The sequence below is a fragment of the Falco biarmicus genome, chromosome 10 (genome assembly GCF_023638135.1).
Source record: "Falco biarmicus isolate bFalBia1 chromosome 10, bFalBia1.pri, whole genome shotgun sequence".
In the NCBI taxonomy this organism is placed as follows: Eukaryota; Metazoa; Chordata; class Aves; order Falconiformes; family Falconidae; genus Falco; species Falco biarmicus.
In genome coordinates this window covers 37,677,951-37,697,394 of record NC_079297.1, presented here as the reverse complement: position 1 = coordinate 37,697,394, position 19,444 = coordinate 37,677,951, and the positions used below count along the sequence as shown (strand labels likewise).

General features: G+C 40.6%; 1 protein-coding gene across 17 annotated transcripts in view; it reads right to left on the bottom strand.

Moving 5' to 3' along the window:
- Positions 1-19,444, bottom strand: part of PTPN5 (protein tyrosine phosphatase non-receptor type 5) — a 76,994-nt gene that overhangs the window by 45,396 nt on the left and 12,154 nt on the right. The window contains exon 1 of one of the 17 annotated variants that reach the window (XM_056353912.1): positions 6,588-6,608. The exons of the other annotated variants lie outside the window; for them this stretch is intronic. The gene's annotated coding sequence lies outside the window, so the exon portion shown is untranslated. Of the gene's footprint in view, positions 1-6,587; positions 6,609-19,444 lie in introns of those variants that run through there. 17 annotated transcript variants of the gene reach the window in all.

Below are 19,444 nucleotides of genomic sequence, written 5' to 3'. Positions count from 1 at the left end.
CAGACAAGTGATATGCTGGCTTCCTGCCAGGTTCAAATGTGAACATTTTTATGTCATTCATTTAAGGATAGCCTACTTTACTAAGTGACTAAAATCTTATGCCCCAGAGACTTCAGCAAAAAACATTTTGGAAAGCCACTATTACATTCCACATTTATTTCAAAGACACTTTCTTCCCTGAGCAAAGTAAACTACATCAAGACCAGTCTCAACAATCATCTTCAGCTACAAACCCGACACCATGCCTCAAGGGTACTATGCCAAGTATAAGCATTTAACTTTCTTTCGTGCATTTAAAAAGGCTATGCTTGCACTACTTCCTCAGAAAGCAACGGTGTCATTCAGGTACTATAATTTAGGCTCCAGAATAAGCACCTGTATAGATAAAGGCACAGACACCTAGAAACAGGACACGCACACTCAGTTTTATCTTTGTACTAGAGTGCTATTTCCACCCAGGGCTACTCCATCATGGGCCCAAATGCAAAGCCTGCAAAATTAAGCATCACTGCTTCCAGTTCAGTGCCCCACTACCTCTAACTGCAGTCTCTTCACGTTAGGGGCATGCTTAAATTATTAAAATGTGCTAAGTATAACAGCCTCATTAAACCCTCCTTCCCCCTAGCTAACCACATAGCAGCACAAAAAGCGAACAGTGAATGAAGAAGGTGGTAACAGTCCACTTTGTTTCCTCATGTCTCCTCTATATGGGTTCCTATACTGCACTCATCAACACGGATACACAGCCTTAAGTAGTGAACTAAAAAAATACAACAGCTTGCCTTCTCATCCTCTTCCCAGTGAGGGAACATGCACAGAGCAATGTTTTGCCTAGACAGATAAGCAGACATGCACACACAAGTTGTTACAGATCTATGTCAGAGAAGGTGTGACAAAAAAAGCACATGCTGATGATGAGCTCTGCAATTATACTGGGAAGATTTTGCACCACTTGCCTGCAGTCATGAGCACTCTACAAAACAATCCAAAGCAGCAAACCTCCCATGGACGCATACATCTCGAGGCTCTGCTTGATATAAAGCAGCTGTACCTCACTCCACACAGCCTTGTACTGAGTTACCTTAGCAAGAGCTGACATTAATCAACAGGTCTGCAAGGTGGTAAGCAAAGTTCAGTGGAAACACCATTTTGGATACTGCATCAGCATAGCATTTCTAATTCTAGCTCCAGGGCCAGCCTGGTATCAGCTAGCTCTGAAATTTTCATTCCCTACAGTGCAGAAATGCTCTTCAATACCTTACACTGAGACCATTCTGGAGAGGACTTGAATATGATCTGATGTTACACGGAAGCAGGTGGCAGGTATGCTGTATTTGTCACTTAAAACATCCCATTGCTACAGGTATAAAAGGTCTGACAGTATCTCCTATTCTGAGGATGAAAAGACAGCAAGTTATTTTACCACCTCATCTATGCAACACAGATGGGAGCTATTAAAAACCATGGTTTTCTCAGGCCTCGATTAATTTCTTCCTTTTCAGGTGCTCCGGATATTGTAACATCTACAATGCAGGTCACCGCAAAGGCACCAAACATATCTTTATATACTCATATATATGTTATATAGTTGTCCCACTGTTCTGTTTCCATATTGAAATGCTGCTGTGTATATAACATATTTTGAAATACTGGTAGTCAATTGCCTTCCATAGTGCATTCTTTATGAAGTATGTTACAGCAGGTGTCAATGGGAAGCAAGATTTCATCCACAGTTGTATTCCTGCAATGCTATCCAGAATACTTCATTGGCATTAACAGGAGATGCCAAACGCCTCATACCAACTCTCTTCCCGCACTGAGGTATACGCTTCACTTTGATATAAAAAAGTTAAACCTGCACTGAATAATCTTGTAAATCTCATTCTTAGCTTCTAAGGACCAATACAGACTTTCAAACTTATCCCACCTCTGCCTTTCCTCCACAGCAGCCAGACTGTACTGGAAGATTTTTCTCCTTTCACCCCTCAATTCCCAGTGACAACTGCGTGCAATCCACTCTCTTGGTCCTTTTTCCTGAAGATAGCCTTAATTATGCTGGGAAGATCATAAGCAGAATGGGCAAGAAAGAGCTACGTTTTATGCATGGCCCAAGTAGAAGCACTGTTATCTGTTTCAGGTATGCTGAGCAGGGACACAAAAGATGAATCAAGGAAATAAAAAAGTCCTGCTTTGGGGGGATAATTATATTATAGTCCATCCTTTCACTTCTACAGGTCTTGAAATGGTCTTACCAACTGAAAAGACTGAATCCACACATGCATCCAATAGAAGCAGCACTTCCGTAGCATGCAGAAAAACCTCAATAACAAAGGAAGCTTCACCTAAGAGCATTTTCCCTTATGGAAAATAGCACAGACTCCTTCAATGTCCTAGCAAAGGACATTCAAACCTGCCGGTACCAGTGAGCACACAGGGTGCTAAAACGGGCCATTTTCAGAGCCCCTGCACAAAATGTGACAAGAAGAAAAATTACCTATTCTGAAAAAGCCTTCTGTATTTACCTTTGCCTCCCACAAAAGCCATACAACATTTTGTGTCTTCCAGGAGTGCCATCCCTCTTCCCAAAAGCCTGCAAAATTGGTCAGATGAAACTTCTACCTACTTCAGCAGGAATGTTGCCTGTACAAGGAAGCTGGGACTCAGCCTTGCAGTCTAACCACCTCCAGTCCTATTTCTGGGCTCAGAAGAGACCTTTTTAATATACACATAGGGAAGACAAAGGCATTCAAACTGCTAAAGACTTTGCAAAGTAGCAACTTTGGACTGTCATTTGAAGGTCAGCCTCCAACACACAGTATTTATCTGCTTATTGTCAAACAACTGCTGGAGCAGAAAGGAGTTTTAATAGAATATGTTGGTTAATCAAATCTGGAACATTAATGGGTTTTTCATAACACTGTGGTACTGCATCTATGAAAAGCAATGAAAAAATGGTTCTATTTAAAAGTGGTAATAGCTGTAGTCTTTGAACATATGCTTAATGAACAAATCTGTTAAGAAAAAAGGCCTGCGTGTATTGGAGTGGGGTAGTATGTTTGTTCTCACTTAAAGCGTGCCATGATGGCAATCATCAACAGCAAATGGCCTCTATTGTTGGGACTGAATAACATTCCATTCACCCATTTACTTTCAGGTGAAATTGCTTTCTTTCTTTTAAATAACACACTCGTTTAGCTAAACAGCTGAGTTGAAAATAAAGCAATGCCAGATTCATGTTATTAAGGACACCTGATAAGCGTTCATGCTCTTTGGTAGGTGCAAAGAACCACAGTGTAGTTATATGCAGGCAGCTTGCTACCACAGCATGAGGTGCAGCACGCGTAAGCCAAATAGACTACAGTGAAGAGGCATTCAGATCCCATGGTGAGAACAGTCTAACAACCCCGTGCTAGCACATAGCCTAGTGGTGGGCGCAGTTTCAGGGATGAAGTCACATATGGTGCAACACAAAACCTGAACAGAATAGACTATGTAAAGCTCAGATGACAACCAGAAAGCTACGATGGCAAAGCACATGACAACAAACTCAATCTACTGGGTTTCCACTTCCATGAGCAGGTAGATGGATCCAATAAGCTGGTAGATATTTTTGTGAAATTTAAAGGCCAATTCCTTATGCTGGGAAGTAAGTATTGACAATATCCAGTCAAGCCCCAGCTGCCAGGCTATTTTTAAAGGAAGCTTGACAGATGTTGCTAAAATGCACCCCAAAAAAGTCAAACTTGTCAATACTTACTCCACTCATCTTTTGTCCTCCCAAAAGCTCTTCTCATGGAGTACCAGAATCTTCCCTTTTTCCACTAAATCTGGGAGTTTAAGCTCCTCAGTTCCACACTGAATGCTCCTAAGGAAGCTTCATCAATACAGACTCCCCTTCCTGGTCTTTCCTTCAATAACATGCTTGAATATGGCTCTTCTGTGCAACTGAGCCAGATATCAATTGGAAGGTGCATTTTGTGGTGAAAGAGCCATAACTCCTGGGTTGCATTCAACCAGATTTCCTACTGCAACACACTGCAGCTGGAAATCTAACAACTAGATGAGACCATGCCATGATCACTTCTGCTTTGACAACTCTTCTCAGGCAGCAGGGTTGGGAGACAGCTCCTCACTGCTTTTGGACAGTTGAGCATGACTCAATGCTGGCTCTCCATCAGCTTTGCTGACTTTTCAGTCCTTGCAGTCCCTCCTCTTTTCAAGAACTTTTCCCTGTGAACATGCAGAGCAAATCTAGATTAACAAAGATCAGAGACCATGAGTAGGTGGAAAGAGATAAGAAGATGCACAAAGATAAAGCAAGTGTCAGGTTCTTAAGACTTGCTTTCTGAGAAAGAGCTCTGATACAATGAAGAGAATATTACATTGTTAAAACCTCTTATTTCTTGTGGATGGTATTCCTCTCCCATTCTCTTCTAAATGCTTTGCTTCTTGAAATATTTTTCTTACTGAGGTTTCTGGTATTTTCCCATGGTGACAGATATGTCACCAGCATGCATAAGTAAAGTATGAAACCTCAATCTGCAGACTGGTAAGGCAGAGGTCTAGAAAGCATGATTTGCAAAGGCAGTACAAGTTTAAGATACTGTGACAACAGACTTCTAAAGGGCGGTTTGCTTCAGCTAAAATAAAGTTTGCAAGACTGTTGAAGACACATGTCAGCAAGGTTTTGTTCTCAAAAATAACTAGCATTTTTACCAGGCTGATTTTCAGCATATTTTAGCATGCAGTAATATGAATAATTTGTCCATTAATCAACCACCAAATCCACCAACCCAACGAGTGACCATGAGGCATGCATAACATTTGGTAGGTAACTATGCGCCAAATTGAAATCACTGTACCGTTCTGGATCCCACATCCCTGAAACAGGCCCTTTGGTATTTCTGACCTCTAAAATGTCTGTTCTATGGCCTTAAATCACATCCTACAAAACCACTCTCATATGCTAACATGAAAGATGAGATTAAGCTAGACAACAGACTAGCAGCAACAAGCAGAGAAAGGAGAAGATAAAATAAAGATCATAAAAGTGCAGGTATGTTTAAGACTAATGGAAATTACAGTATCTGATGAGAGAAGAGATGAAAGACAGAAAATAAATACAAGGCCATAGAAGAGAAGCCCACAGGAGGAGTAGGAGTGTAAAAGCCTGGCAGAAGGACTGCGCAGAGACTAAAAACAGCATCTGGCAGCAGCTCAAATCAAACAAGGCAGCATATGCAAGAAGTGCAGTACATTGAAAACTTCCTTCCTCTTGGGGATTAAGTAACCTCAGAGTTAGGGTAGAGAGTCTTCCCTCCATCTCCTCTGGAATATCTTGCTTTAAACTCCGAAGCAGGAAAAAATCCAGTCAAACTTTTCTGTGATTGTAATTTCCCATTTCCCACTGTGAGCTCTTAATGGAAATTTTCAAAGGCAAAGTTGCAGAAACTAAACACTGTTTGTGATCCATTTTTCTATCAGGGAACATGCTGGTGGGTACCTACAGAGGTACCAGATGCCAGATTTTCAAAATTACCAATCCAACCAGGTAGGACTGGACTGTTTCACTTCTACTGAAACAACTTCAATAATTTTTCAGTAGATGGGCCTAACTTCCATTTTCAAAGGTGGCTTAAAGATATGGAGTCTATTTCATACTGAAAGACAATGAGACAATACAGACAATACCACACAGTTGCTTTTGAAACTGAGACTGGCATGCTTTTCATAATGCTACCTACCATATGCTTTTGCTTCCTTTAATTGTGTCTACAGATACAGCACACAAATGCGTGTCTACTTGTCACTCACAACTAAAGCATAGCTGCAGCTGTGAGAACATCAAATACTACAAACTGGGCAGTCTGAGGACAGCCCAGCATTCCAAATCTTAAACTCCAGCAACGATTATGATATTTGCATCTGCACAAAACCTGAGAAAGTCCCACATGGGAAAGTATCACCACACTAATGGATTCTATTGTGTTTTACATGGGAACCTGAAAGGCAACCAAAGGATTCCAGGATTCCAACTTCCACTAGAACTTCAGCAGAAAAGAAGTAACTAGTTTCCTTAAATGCCTCACAAAATCCCAGTCTGAATAACAGATCTTTGGCATTAATGATTAATTAAATAAATAATCTTTGGTATTAAACAAAAATATATCCTTGATACGGCTATGCTAGGCTAAGGGAGCTGGCAGACGAACAAACATACACCTGGGGGCAGCATCAACAGGTTTAAGCTTCTCTAAGTTACAAATGGTGGTTTACCAGAGTTACACCCCTTACTTGGTAGGAGCAAAAACCATTTTATGCACAGGATAGGAGAAGGAAGTCCATCAAGTCAACACACTTGCCATCTGTCCAGCTTGAGAAAGGATGAAGAAGAATTAAAAGAAAAAAATGCTTAAGAACTTGTCCAGCCCTTCATAAAGGCATGCCACACCCAAAAAAAAATATCTTCCAAACATATTCCAAGTCATTCCTTTTTCTTTAGGGTCCTGACAAAGTCAAAATTTTGCTATAAGCATTTACCCATGCTACCCATATAGCATATAAGATGGCAAATACATGTTACTCACATATCTAATCCATTGGTAAACGCTAAACTTCCCAGTCACAATCACATTTCTTTTGATTCTCCTCGTTGTTGCAATTTAAATTTTCACCACTTTTATCTAGTGTGCTGTGAATACCACTTCTTCATGATTTGTAATGGAACAGGGAAAAAAAACAACCTTCCAAGAAAATGGGTAGGTTATTTCATGCCAGAGTGGCTTTTTCTGTGGTGCTATTTGCATTCCACATGCAAACATACGGTTAGCCAAACTCTGCTCATGTTACTATACAAACATTTCGTAAGCACAAATCTCTTTCTGAATCAAGCATTTGTTAGAAATGCCGACTACTGTTTATAAAAACTACAGTGAAATCTTGGAATATCCATGTAATGAAAGCTTAACATTAAATGAACGGTTTCTCAACTTATATTTGTCAAACCATTAAATAAAGAAAACAAGCTCTTCTTCCACGATGTTCACAGAGATTCTTTCCACTGAGTGTATATTGCTCTATTTTATTTCTCAAACAGAAGCAGTATAAACCACACAGAGCCGACTAAGGCTTCCTTATTCACTGCTTTTCTTTTCTTTTTGTATGTAATCTTCACGAAGTCATCAGGATTATTTGTGCAACACCACCAAATGAAACAGGGATTACAAACTGGCTCACAAGAAACATTTACTCTCTCACGTACTGCAGATAACCAATACCTTTTTTAAAGTTCCTTGGAGGCAAACTGTCTTATATAATCCTGAAAGAAACTACTAAAGCAGTAAGGACTGCAGAACTAAAACTGGCACATGATAATTTACCAAACAGATACCTGTCAAAAAGAAGAGACTGATTTTTAATTTAACTCTGTTGAAATCACGGTCCTTGTGGATGCAGACCTGTAGACATAGTGCACCTTAGCACTGCAAAATGCCTCATTTTCATCCTCTCTCCGATTCTTTGATGCTGCTCAGAGAGGGACTGAGATTTTAATCAGTTTAATTTTCTACAGTGTTTTGTGTACACACTGCAGAAGAAACTTGCTTTAACATAGATTTAACTGAAAGACTTCAACTTCAAACTGTCAACCCAAGTACACACTCCTTCAAAAACAGCATTTTCATTTTGCTCATCCCCACAGACTCATGCGACCTCTTTTATCTGTATCATGTTATCCACCCGCACCACAGCAGCTCATGGCCTATTGTCACACAGCTACAACAAAACTTTTCAAGTCTCCAGGAACACCATACAGTTCTAGTTCACCACATTTTCTGCTTCATGCTCTGTCTCAGATGCAAGCATCTACAAAACCTAACACGAGGCAGTTCTGTGAAAAAATAGCCTTCTGGTTACCTAAAAGGACAGTTTTTCAATGTAGTCCATCATTTTATGGTTTCACCATCCCTCTTCACTGACTGGCACAAACACATCCTAAGTTTCCCAAGGTATTTTTCAGAATTTGAAAGTTAACACTAGTTTAACATTTGCCCTCCAACCTACCATAACCAAGCAATGCATTAAATGTTTCTCACTAGCTCACGTGCCCTGCAATGAAAATGACAATATTTTCTTTGCATGTGTCTTACTGACTACTCAACTTGGGCACTAAAACACCGGAAACCCTCAACCACAATCTACACAGCATTTTCTGCAATACTGAAGTTTAGCATGTTTGTGACAGCTGAACAGAATGATACCCTTTTCTTAGCCAAATTTGAAACAAAGACCAGACTACAGTCCTATGACAATGCCTGGACAATGTCTTCTACTTCAAACATCTACTGGAGCACCTCCCATCAACTTCAAAGACATAGATTTGCATTTCATGCACTATTTCCTGAGCCTTCACTCAAATTAGTATCACTGATAATTTCTAATTGTCTTTGCCTCTTGTGTCCATTCAGCCACCTCAGAATAAGGCCTTTCCAGGGTACCTTTTCAGCAAGCATACCTGCCAGAGACAGCCTATACACACACAGTTTCTTCCACAGTACTTTATGGATGTTTCCATGCTGACATTATTACATTAACACAAATATAAGTGCACGACATTCAAGCTCACACTCAGCTGGAAAGATTTAACACAGGGGTTTTTTGGAACTATTCCACTTTATGTCACATGATAAATTATGTGTGATCTTTTCTTTCTTCCCTCCCACATCAGGTTTTCCCAGGCTAAGCTTTTCTGCAAGGCAGAACTACCCACATCTCATTCTGCAACAAAAACAAAACTGCTGGAAAAACTTACCCTTTGTATTGCTCACATATAAAGAGTAAGTCAGTATCACCGCTGAATTTAAGATGTTTTTAATGAACAACCTGTAGGCTATGAGCATGAACATATGATATTTTGGCCAAGCAGAATTCAATGGAGATGAGGAGAAGCAAATAAAGAAGGGAACGCTTCTCTTAGGGCAGTTTCAAAGCCTAAGTAAAAACACAATGGGAAGAAGTGTAGCCCCATATATAAACCACAAGGAACAAAAAACCAGGAGGGGGAAGGTGGGAGCATTACTGTACCAGAATGACTCACACATTTATTTCCCTCCAAAGCAGCCATATTGGTGGGCAGGAAATAGGAAAGGAAACATGAAAGACCTCTGCATATATTCAGTATCTGGAAGAACCATACATGGAGGATTTAAAGCACACAAATGTAATCTATTTTTTTTAACTACCCAGTTAAAAATAGGATGTATGTGTGGTTTCTGTGTTGGTGGATGGAGCAGATTCACTGATGGTTTAGCTCCATCCTTTTAACTACATTTTACTACAAATTTCAGTGCAGTGATAAATTTGATAAACTCTGCTAAGTGATTTCTGAATTCATTGTTTTATATAACAAGCAGAACTGCATTTACATCTTGCTTTAAAATTAATATAGTCTATGACTATAAAGATCAAGTAAGCTATATGTTTTTATTAAGTTTGTTTTCTGATCCATTTTCTTAAGTCAAAGCTTAAAAACAGAAAAGATGTCTTGCTGGCAAGTCCCAAGGGGAGTCATCCTTCTCTTACAGAGCAGGTACAATTCAAAACAAGTAACAAGCACCATGAAAAGACTGTGGATAGTTCCAAGCCCACCATCAGCACCCCCACTGCTCCTCTGAAACTTCTGCTCACAGCATAATCGCTAGCTGTGTGCAACAGCTCCTGAGAAGCAGGCTTCACTGCACCCATTCCACTCCAGCAGCATGTCCATGAGGTGCAGAACTAAGAAGTAACCGTATTTCCCAAGTGATTGCCACTGGAAAAAAGGAAATCGTACCTCTTCACTCACTACTGAAGGACAAATTATATCCCCAAACTACATCAAATGGTCTAACAAAATATGCTATACATCTCTATATAGTTCTCCTTATGCTACCTTGACACAAAGGGCTCCAGTATCTGAATGAGTTACCCCAGTACATAGAGTTATTATTTCTGTTAAGTGGAAGTGTAATGGACTCTGCATGCTCTCAAGTCCAATGCGAACAGAAGACAAGATTGATGAGATTCAAGCAAGAAGTGCTCAGTGCTTTTACAATAGCAGAGTAAGAAGGTGTACATGTAGTTACAGGGGTTCAGCTGACACAAGGTAACTTGATCACACACGTATCTTAATTTTTAACATAAAGCTGTTCGCAATGACAGTAGCCCCAAATGCTGTTCTTTGGCCTTTCTTAGTGCCTGCCATCCACCAATACCCAAATGCTGATATAGAAGTGTTTTCTTTACACACACTGCTGTGCAAGGAACTTGGTATTGTGACATTTCCAGGGAGGCCAAGTAAGAATTAATGCTGAACCTGCAGGCACAAGGCCTGTACCTCTAGGTCCTTGGAGCTTCTAGAGTTACCTCTTAAGCTACATACAACCGTTTTAGTCTGCCTTCAGTACAGGTGCCTTGCCAGACTTCACACTTAATCCCTCTCTCTACACTGCCTCTAAATTCAAGCATTCCTCCTCTTCTTCCTCTTTCTTCCACCAAGTAACTTAGGGACAAACATAATTTTAAACTGTTGAAGGAAATATTCCCGTCTATGGCCTAACACACCTCATCTTTCTGTCCCTCCAACAGCATGTGAATGATCAGAAGAAAACACCACTAAAGCAAGGACAGTTTGGAATCACTCCTATCTCTGAAAATGCATACAGCCTTATTCTCAATTACCTTACATCTTGCAGTTATCATCAATGCAAAACTGATGTGAAAACAATATTCAGCTTTGGTAGCGTTTTACACCTACTTTAGTCTGATGTAGAAGAAACATGCTGCAATGTGCCCATGACTACTAGGAAAACCTTGAAGTCAGAGTACTTTTAGGGGAAGTCAGTCACCTTAAACAATACAGGCAATACAACTGCATGACCTTCCTTTTAAACCTCCCGTGTGTCCTTTGTTATGCTGACAGTGAACACTAGTCATAGGAGCACTTACTCATGTGTGTAAGTGCCAGCAAAATCAGGCTCTGAGTTAAGAGATTTCAGCACTTCATTTTGCTCGCTATGAAGCTCTAAAGGATGTGTCACAGAGGACTGATAAGCAATTGCAGAACTTCTGGTAGCAAGTACTCAGCAGCACATTCAGACTACTTCATGGAAGCAAGAGTGACTTTATCTTGTGCTCTGCATAAGCAAAACTCTGTGGTTTTAAGCTACCAGGTTAATTTTTGCTGAAAACACTGGCAAAGCCTAGACACAAGCAGAAATTGTGCACACAATTACCTGGATGCACACCCTAGCACTGACAGAGTGGCAAAGCAGGTCAGTGGGCAGGAACATCATCACAAAACCCAAACCAGTAAAACTGTTTATTGCTACTGTTTACTTTTTCACTGTTCTGGGAAGGATGTAGAATATATTCCAAAGAACACATTCAGGCAATCTGTAGCAACATTATGTTGTGAGATGTTCCCTCATTCCATCTATGACCCCAAATGAGACAAGATTACTTGCCCAAGAAGGGACTGCACAGAGCCATACATTCTCCTTCTGTCCTTATACTCCCTTTTCTCCATGTCAAGAATGGATGACCCTGAAGACAGGGCCAAGTCTCCTGGGGCACAGGAACAGAAACATGTTATTAAAATAAAGTCTGCACAGAAATGTTTTCTGTCTTGGAATCTGAAAACAAAGTTTAATTAACCACCTGAGTGGAAAGCAAAGTGTAGCTTATATAACGCAGACTATCTGTGGACTCTCACCCCCGTCATTCTGCACAGCCCCTTGTAACCGCTAGTCCACGTAACAGCAATTTTTGCTGGTAAAATTAAAGTAACTGGGATGAGGGATCTAGATGCCAGCTTTCACAGAGATCAAGAAAGAAGAGACAGGTTTTTAAAACAGAGGAAATAGAAACAAATCCAAATGACACAAGCTACTACATAGTTCTGTAAAGGAAATACGGCTTTGTTGCTTCTTGAACTCCTAGAAATCAGTTTGTCATTAGATAGAGAGTTATTCAGTGCTACAAAGAGAGATTCTTGTATGAATGAGATAAGCCAGTGAAAAGCATAATAAATTTGGAAAAAATTTAGCTCTGGGAATAACAGAGGTCTGTCCATTGAATACCTGATTATCTACTTGTCAGGCCACAGAACTGTAATTTGGTGGTTTGGGATTCTGTCTTTGGTTTCCAGCATCCCCATTTTTGGAGATTCAGCTCAAAAGACTGTCTCCCATTCTGTGTTTGCAGAGTTCTTAGCTCAGTGTGTCCTTAATATTTCTTGGGGAATTTAAATGACACTGCAAACACTTAAGGTTAGCTTCATGTTGCAGTTAAGATGATCTAACATTACACTGCTGCAGAAGAAGAGGGGTTTGTTCCCTCCTGTTCACTCTCCTCTTATTGCATCATATCCATCCATCTTACCTAACTATGCAGCAACGAGGCTGCTGCTTCAGCTTGCAGAACTGATGGAAAACTAATTAATTTGGGGGGTGGATTAGTCATCATTGGGGGAGTGAAAAGGGGACCATCTTCAGTGGAAGCTCAGTGCTAGATTAAATGCCACGTTGAACTGCACTCTGCTTACAGTGACTTACAGAATTTCCCTGGGTGTTCAGCTCAGTAGTATCTGCATGTATGTTTTACAAACTATGGCTAAGCAAGTATCAAATGCAATTCAACTCCTCTGTTACAGCATACTAATCTTTGTGATGAAAACCTCACACCCATTTTGTCAAAAAAAGAAAGATCAAATCTTAATCAGGGTAGATAAATACAAAACTTTCCAACAACATTCCCACTGGAAAAAACAGAAGGGTTTTTCCAGCCATTAAAAAAAATTAAAAGGTAAACTCAGAGAATTACATATGACACGCACAGCTGTCCTAGTGGACATTTACAGCAATTATTTGAAATTCTCATGTCACTCGCAACAGAGATTATCAGCTGGTAGTTATAAAAACTTAATGTATATTAAAAACTGTGACCAATATTGTTTTCTGTGCATAGAGATAAACATCCTGCTCAAGGATCTGAACTCCTATTTAAAAGCAAAACCAAACATTAAGAATTAAAAAAGCACTCAGTATGGTTCTGAGACACGTATGTGGCTGCATTGCATATTCCCTGCCTACACTGACAGTGTGGGAGCTCTGTTAGTCATCTAATGCGCATATTTGCTTGGCACAATGCCTTTACTTTCTTATGCAGGCAGGAAAGATGATCGCCTGTTTATTGTATTCTTACATCTTCATTGCATGCTCTTCAGTCAGTATGACCAGGCTTTCCCAATTCAAACTACAAGCTGTTAGAGGACAGACCAGTTCAAAGTGAAGCCCAAGGACTGGAGGTTGTTAAGCACATCTGTAGACAAGGGTGACTTTTAGCTTTATGCTACTTAAACACGTTTTTTTGGTGGGCCCTAACAAAATGTTTGTTTTACAAATAAAGGCATTTCATTGAATCGAAGTCTAATCTAGTTTTGCTTTCAGCTCTGGCACTGATCCTTTTATTATCTTCAAGGGCATCAGAAGGTCTCAGTTGGATTGCTTTAACTGTCCTCTCCTCCAGAATGGAGGCAAGCTGGAAACCTGAATTTAGTTTTCAAGTGTAGCTGTCATAATACCTCTTTACCCAGACTACAGCAGGATCACTTAGATCCCATCCTTCTGGCATCCCAATTTCATTTAAACCATACAAAACACATAAAAGAAAAGTGTGTCTTTTTAGTGTAATGTTGACTGTGAAACAGTATACAGAGGAACAGAGGGAGATAGAATTTCCAGGTGCCTCAGTGTTGTCAGACCTTGAAGGAGCGACATTTCCCTTCCCAATGGCCCTGGATGCTTACTTCATGTTACAACCTGCTTTGTTTGAATTAGCAAAGCACCAATTCAATTGCTTTCTGACACAAGGGAAGAAGTGTTTTGAGGGGAAGTAGCTCACGCTGCTTCTAAGGTATCTCAGCAGTGAATCCACGTAACACCACCTACTGTATTTATGTCAAGAAATCATCTCACACTGCCCCACTCCACTGTGGAAACTGGCAATGCCAGTCTTCACAGGCAGCCTGGGACTGCCTTGCAGGACCTCCCCTACCCCCTTCCTTACTTTAAGGACCTTTGGCAATACAGGCTGCCATGTCTCTGCTCTTTTTCCCCCAGATGTGCAAAAGTTTGGATTCCTGAGGAGTGCAGCACTTTGCTGTAATGTCTGCTCACTGCGCTCAGTGTGTTAGTATCTAGCTGGAAGGAACAGCTTTTGACAAGCAGGAGTTCCAAACAGGTAAGATCTGGTCTGATCTAGTGGAGTTCTGTCTTTAAATTCTATCATGGTAAGACAGAAGAAATATGTGTGAAGCATTCACAATAATCAACCATTTCAAGTTAATTAGCAATTAATTTTGTGAACAACTAAAGTCTAGCAAAGATACATCTTGAGAGATTCTGGTCACAGTTACCCTGATGCAAAATCTAGATTAACTCCTAGAAAGAACATGAATCTCCATGACAGTTACTTCAGATTTACAACCAGCTACTCTGAATTTGTGCACTTGTTTTCACAGCCATGTGGGAGATCTGTCTCAACACAAATCAGCTCTGCTCTCCTGTAGATTCGCAAGGTACACAGAGTTACATTTCTGTAAAAATCCAGCCTCAGTGAAATGGGGAAATTAAAAATTATATGCTCCGATGAAACCTAAGCCTCCCACATAACAAGCAAAAACCCTGCTACAGAGCCAGTCACTACAAGTGGTCACAATATCCTCCCCAGCTCCCAGTCTTTAGGCAGTAAGGGTAATTCCCTCTCACTGGATTTCACAAAACAGAACAGCAATCATCAAAATTACTATTCTTCTGCCTAGGACTCTTAAGAGTATTAAGAATGCTAGATCCACAGAGTGCACAGTATTGAGTAGTCCTACAACCCTACCAAAATCCACGTAAGTCTTTCATGACCATCTTTCTAAGAGGGTAAAGAGGGAGTAAACACCTTCTGGCCGTTAGCACTGACCCATGTGATATGCACTGCAGCTGTGTCAAAGAAATTTTATATGAAAAAGGAGTTACCGTCCTGTCACGCAACCCTTCACCCTTCTACCAGCTCTACTTAGCTCTGCCTCTCCATCTCTGCACAGCCAGCACTTCCCCATTCTTTTACTCCTTAAGCTAACCACTGGGTTAAAATGAACCCACATGAATCTCAGTTCAAGTAGTGCAGCACTGCTCACGAAATTCTAACTTGATTCAGGTAAGGAAGTGTTTGCATGCTTCTGGGTGAGCCAGAGTACAGGTTATAAACTAACAAAGACCAGAAACAGATCACAGGCAACATACAAATGCAAGTGCTGTAAATTCTGAAGCCAACATATGTTCAGAGAGCTTGACAAATCGTTTGTGGAAACATCAGAGAGAAATACTTGGAGCCACTTTTGCTAGATGGTTTAAGTTCACATTAAGGACTTGCATCAAACTTATTGATGTGGGGACTCTTTTTAAGCAAACTATAAGACCTCTCCATACCAGCCTAACTTTAAAAGAATTGGACACATTGCTACCTGCCTTCCACTGACAGTTACGTTCACAGTGCAGGTCATAACTGCCTCACCAAGTTTTATCCTTTGCGGGAACTGGCTATCTGAAGAAGCCCAGAATCCGCTTGCTCTTCCTTTGTGTCATGCCATCAAGTGGGGTTGATAGGGTTACTCAGGATGATCAGGCCAACTCAGAACACAGACTACATGCATTCATAAGAATGTTTCAGAGCGGTATTTCATTTTGGAATATTATTTTTGCTCTCATGTGCAACATAACTCTGAAGACTATTTTACCATTAGATATTCATGTGGATTCACGATCTCTCTGCATCTGAGTCTCTATCAAAACAGCCTGATCAGCTTATGAGCAAGCATCATGCTAGCAAAGCATATGGCATGGGTAAAGGCAGCCAAAATTTTCAGGGTTCCCAGCACTCATACAGTTTCAAACAGTGTCAGTCAAGTACACTCACAAGCCAGTCAACCCACAGTAGAATACACAGAAGAATAGATGTCATCCCTAGATAAGTTTTTTCTCTTCAGTAGTATTCTAAAATTTCAAAAAAATTAAGCTATTTTCATGGTTAAAGCTAGATTGGGTGTATGTGTGTGTATTTTGAATCTATAAAAATGCCTGAAAAGGGATAGTTGTTTGAGAGTGAAGCATTTTAAAGGACTGGGAGGCGGGGGGTGGGGGTGGGTGGTGTTACAAGAAGGATTAGTTCTCACTTAAGTATTTAAACGAACTGGCTGGAAAGTATTTAGCAACAAATAATTTGAAAACAAAATGGTAATTTTTAAGGTGGCACACCCTGAAAGGTAGTATACAACAGCTAAATAAATGTGGATCTTTATAAAAGATGACAGTTTATCTAAGTAATTCTACACAAAAGAATTTCTTCTGCATAGGCCAGTTTGGTTCTTACAATTAGACCTCCACAAAACTATTAAACTTTTATGAATTTGTCTACAGATACAAGTTATGTCACAATATAGTAGGATGAGTATTTTAAGAATAGCTATTCCCAAATGAATATTCCGTACATATAATTGTTTAGAAGGTTATTGCACAGTGATTTTATATGGATAGCCTGTAAGTAGTACACAATATTGTAGCATCCCACAATAAAAACAATTCAACGTTTTTCTGAGTTGAAGGAAATCAATCTAGCTTCCAGATGTACCAAGAACTAAGTAAATTCCACAGCAACCTATAATGCTTATCTCAACCTCCATAAAATTACTGGCCCGAAATAAGCTAGAATTACACATAAATCTCAGGTGCCTCTTCTGAACTTAGCTGAGCTCACTAACGGGTGACATAGGAATTAAACTGGTTACTGAAGGCTGGGCATGAATATCCTGCTTAATTTCTAGAAGACTAACTGGACACAAAGCAATGTATCTTTGCACTGTTTCTCCAGGATCTCCCCAGATGACTCATCCTCCTGCCTAAAAAACAGCATGAAAGTAAACCAAAATCTCTACATTATCAGAATCAAAACTGCTTTGTACAGTAGCAAGAGAGAGACTAAAACCCAAACTGGATGCCAATCTGCAACCTGCGATTACATTTCCAGGAAGCTAACCCACCAAGGAGTATACTGCACCCTAGAGAGTCCTTAATGAATAGCCTCACATTTGCAATAGGCTAGTTGAGGTTATGCCAGCATTTATATTATAAATCCCTAATTATATGTTATCACAACAATCCTAAATCTTACTGCAACATGATATATAGGGATCCAGTCCAGAAAGACAGAATCTGGGAGGGAGGTGGGGAGAAAAACATAGTACTAGAGTAGACTGGATTTCACATTTTAATTTGAAAATAGAAAAAAAAAAAAAAAAAAAAAAAAAAAAAAAGAGAAGCTTGGAATAATTTCAAGTTCCAAGACCAGAGAGCATTTTCGCAAGTATTTAAGGCTGAATCCTCAAGGTGGTAAATGCCCTTGACTCAAATCTCAGTGGGGCATTATGGCTGGTTAGCATCCCCTTAAATAATCAGGGACCCCTTGTCTAAGCACTCGATTATATCAATGGGCATTAAAGCGTGTAGCTGCTTATGGGGTCTGGATCATAGTCCACCTGTACTTGCTCTGTTATTTGGGGTTTAGAGAGCTTGATCCTGCTTCCATCACAGGGCTGATGATGTCTACAGTCCAGGGTCAGGAAGATAAGCACTATGAACTACCAAACCTGATGAAACATACAGTATATACTAAGAGCTTTATGTGCAGAATATACTTTGCATTAGATGGAGCATTACTCTCCCTTTGATGTTTACATGTGTATTTCACAGTATCTTGGCATTGTTTCTTTAATTAGAAAATACTTAGTATCAAATTTGCGGTCCCTATAGCTTCCAACCCCATCAGCCAGAGCAGACTACATGCCTCTAACTCCTAATTCTTGGAAATCGATTGCAGTAGTGGGGAGGGGGAAGCAGCATTAGTGTTAAGAGCAGACAGAGGCATTTCATGACGATCCAAGTCTGCAGTAAGTGATCTCAGTATTAAAGTAAGGCCAGTAAGTGGTTTCAGTACCAAACAGAGGCCTATCTGCCAACTGCTTCCATCCTTCATCCTCCTGAGGTCCATGCACTGGTGCCCCTAAATGTCCTGTGATACCCCATGTTGTATCCTTCAGTAGTTGTTACCTTCACAGAGGTGCACATGTGCCCAAGAATAGCTTTCGGAGTGCCTCAGCCCTTGGCTACACCAGGTCTGTCCCACTTGTGAACCCCAGCAAACAGGCAGCGGGGCATGGGAGAATCCCCCTTTTATCCTGCCCCCTGCATTCTGGCTGTGTCCTCAGGTGAAAGCAAAATAGTATCAAGGCCCCCGGGGCCATGCCACAACTTCGCTGCTTGGGTTTTGCCAACTCAGCTTTGATTACTACCGCTTCAAAGCATCTACCCATGGCAAAAACAGTAGGTTTCTTCCGAAGTCCAGGGCTGCAGCTCAAAATGCAGTGGCAGTCTGTTACGACTTTTCTTAGAGGAAGCTAACTCATAGAACTCAGGTTCTATGTGGGGACTCAGGAGCTCCCCACCCTGTCCAATATAAGACTTCCCACTGTTAAGACAGCAATGTCTTAATTTTACCTTAATTGTATTAAGTATTTGGACACTACAAGCTACAAATGGGCCACATACACAAGTACATTAAATACAACCACCCTCAAAACACACCCATTTGAAATCTTAGTCATTCACAACATTAAGACCCCATAAGTCAACAATCAAGACACTCATCCTGACTAGCAATTACTAATCAGAAATCACACTGTAACTCAGAACTGTGTCTTTCACACACTGTCATCTTCCCTGCATAAACCACGGTGAGCCTGGCCTCCTTCCATTATTCCTCCCTTTCTACAAACAGGTTGAGTTTACTAGCATGGTACGTTGATCTTAAGAACGACTCAATCAGAAAACAGACAATGCTCTAGAAAGAGAGCAGTTTTCTGGTTTCCATCATTGTACCAAATGGCATCTTCCTGCCTGCTGAACGGCCACCTTCTCAGGTCAAATTGCCCCATTGACCTTGGGGTGCTACACGTTGCTGAAAGGAGCTGAACTGGTTATCTCAAAAGGATGAATACAGCACCTCAAACCACCAGTGTATCGCTGCTGTATCCGTTTAGCCTATTGCTGCCACAGCCTTAAAAATTAATGAGTTCTCTAGGGAGTATAGAGGCATAATGCTCAAAGCAAAAGAAGCTTCTGCCAATACTGTTTTCTTCTCCCTAGACACCACTTAAAGTCAAAACAGAACAGCAGCTTTGGTCCCCCAGCGGAGCAGCAGGATCCTTTCAGACAGAAAAAAAATACCTATGGCTGTGTGGACAGCTTGCAAGCCATCACCATGTAGTTTGATCTTGTTCCCTCCACCATCCAGATGATTTCTGCCA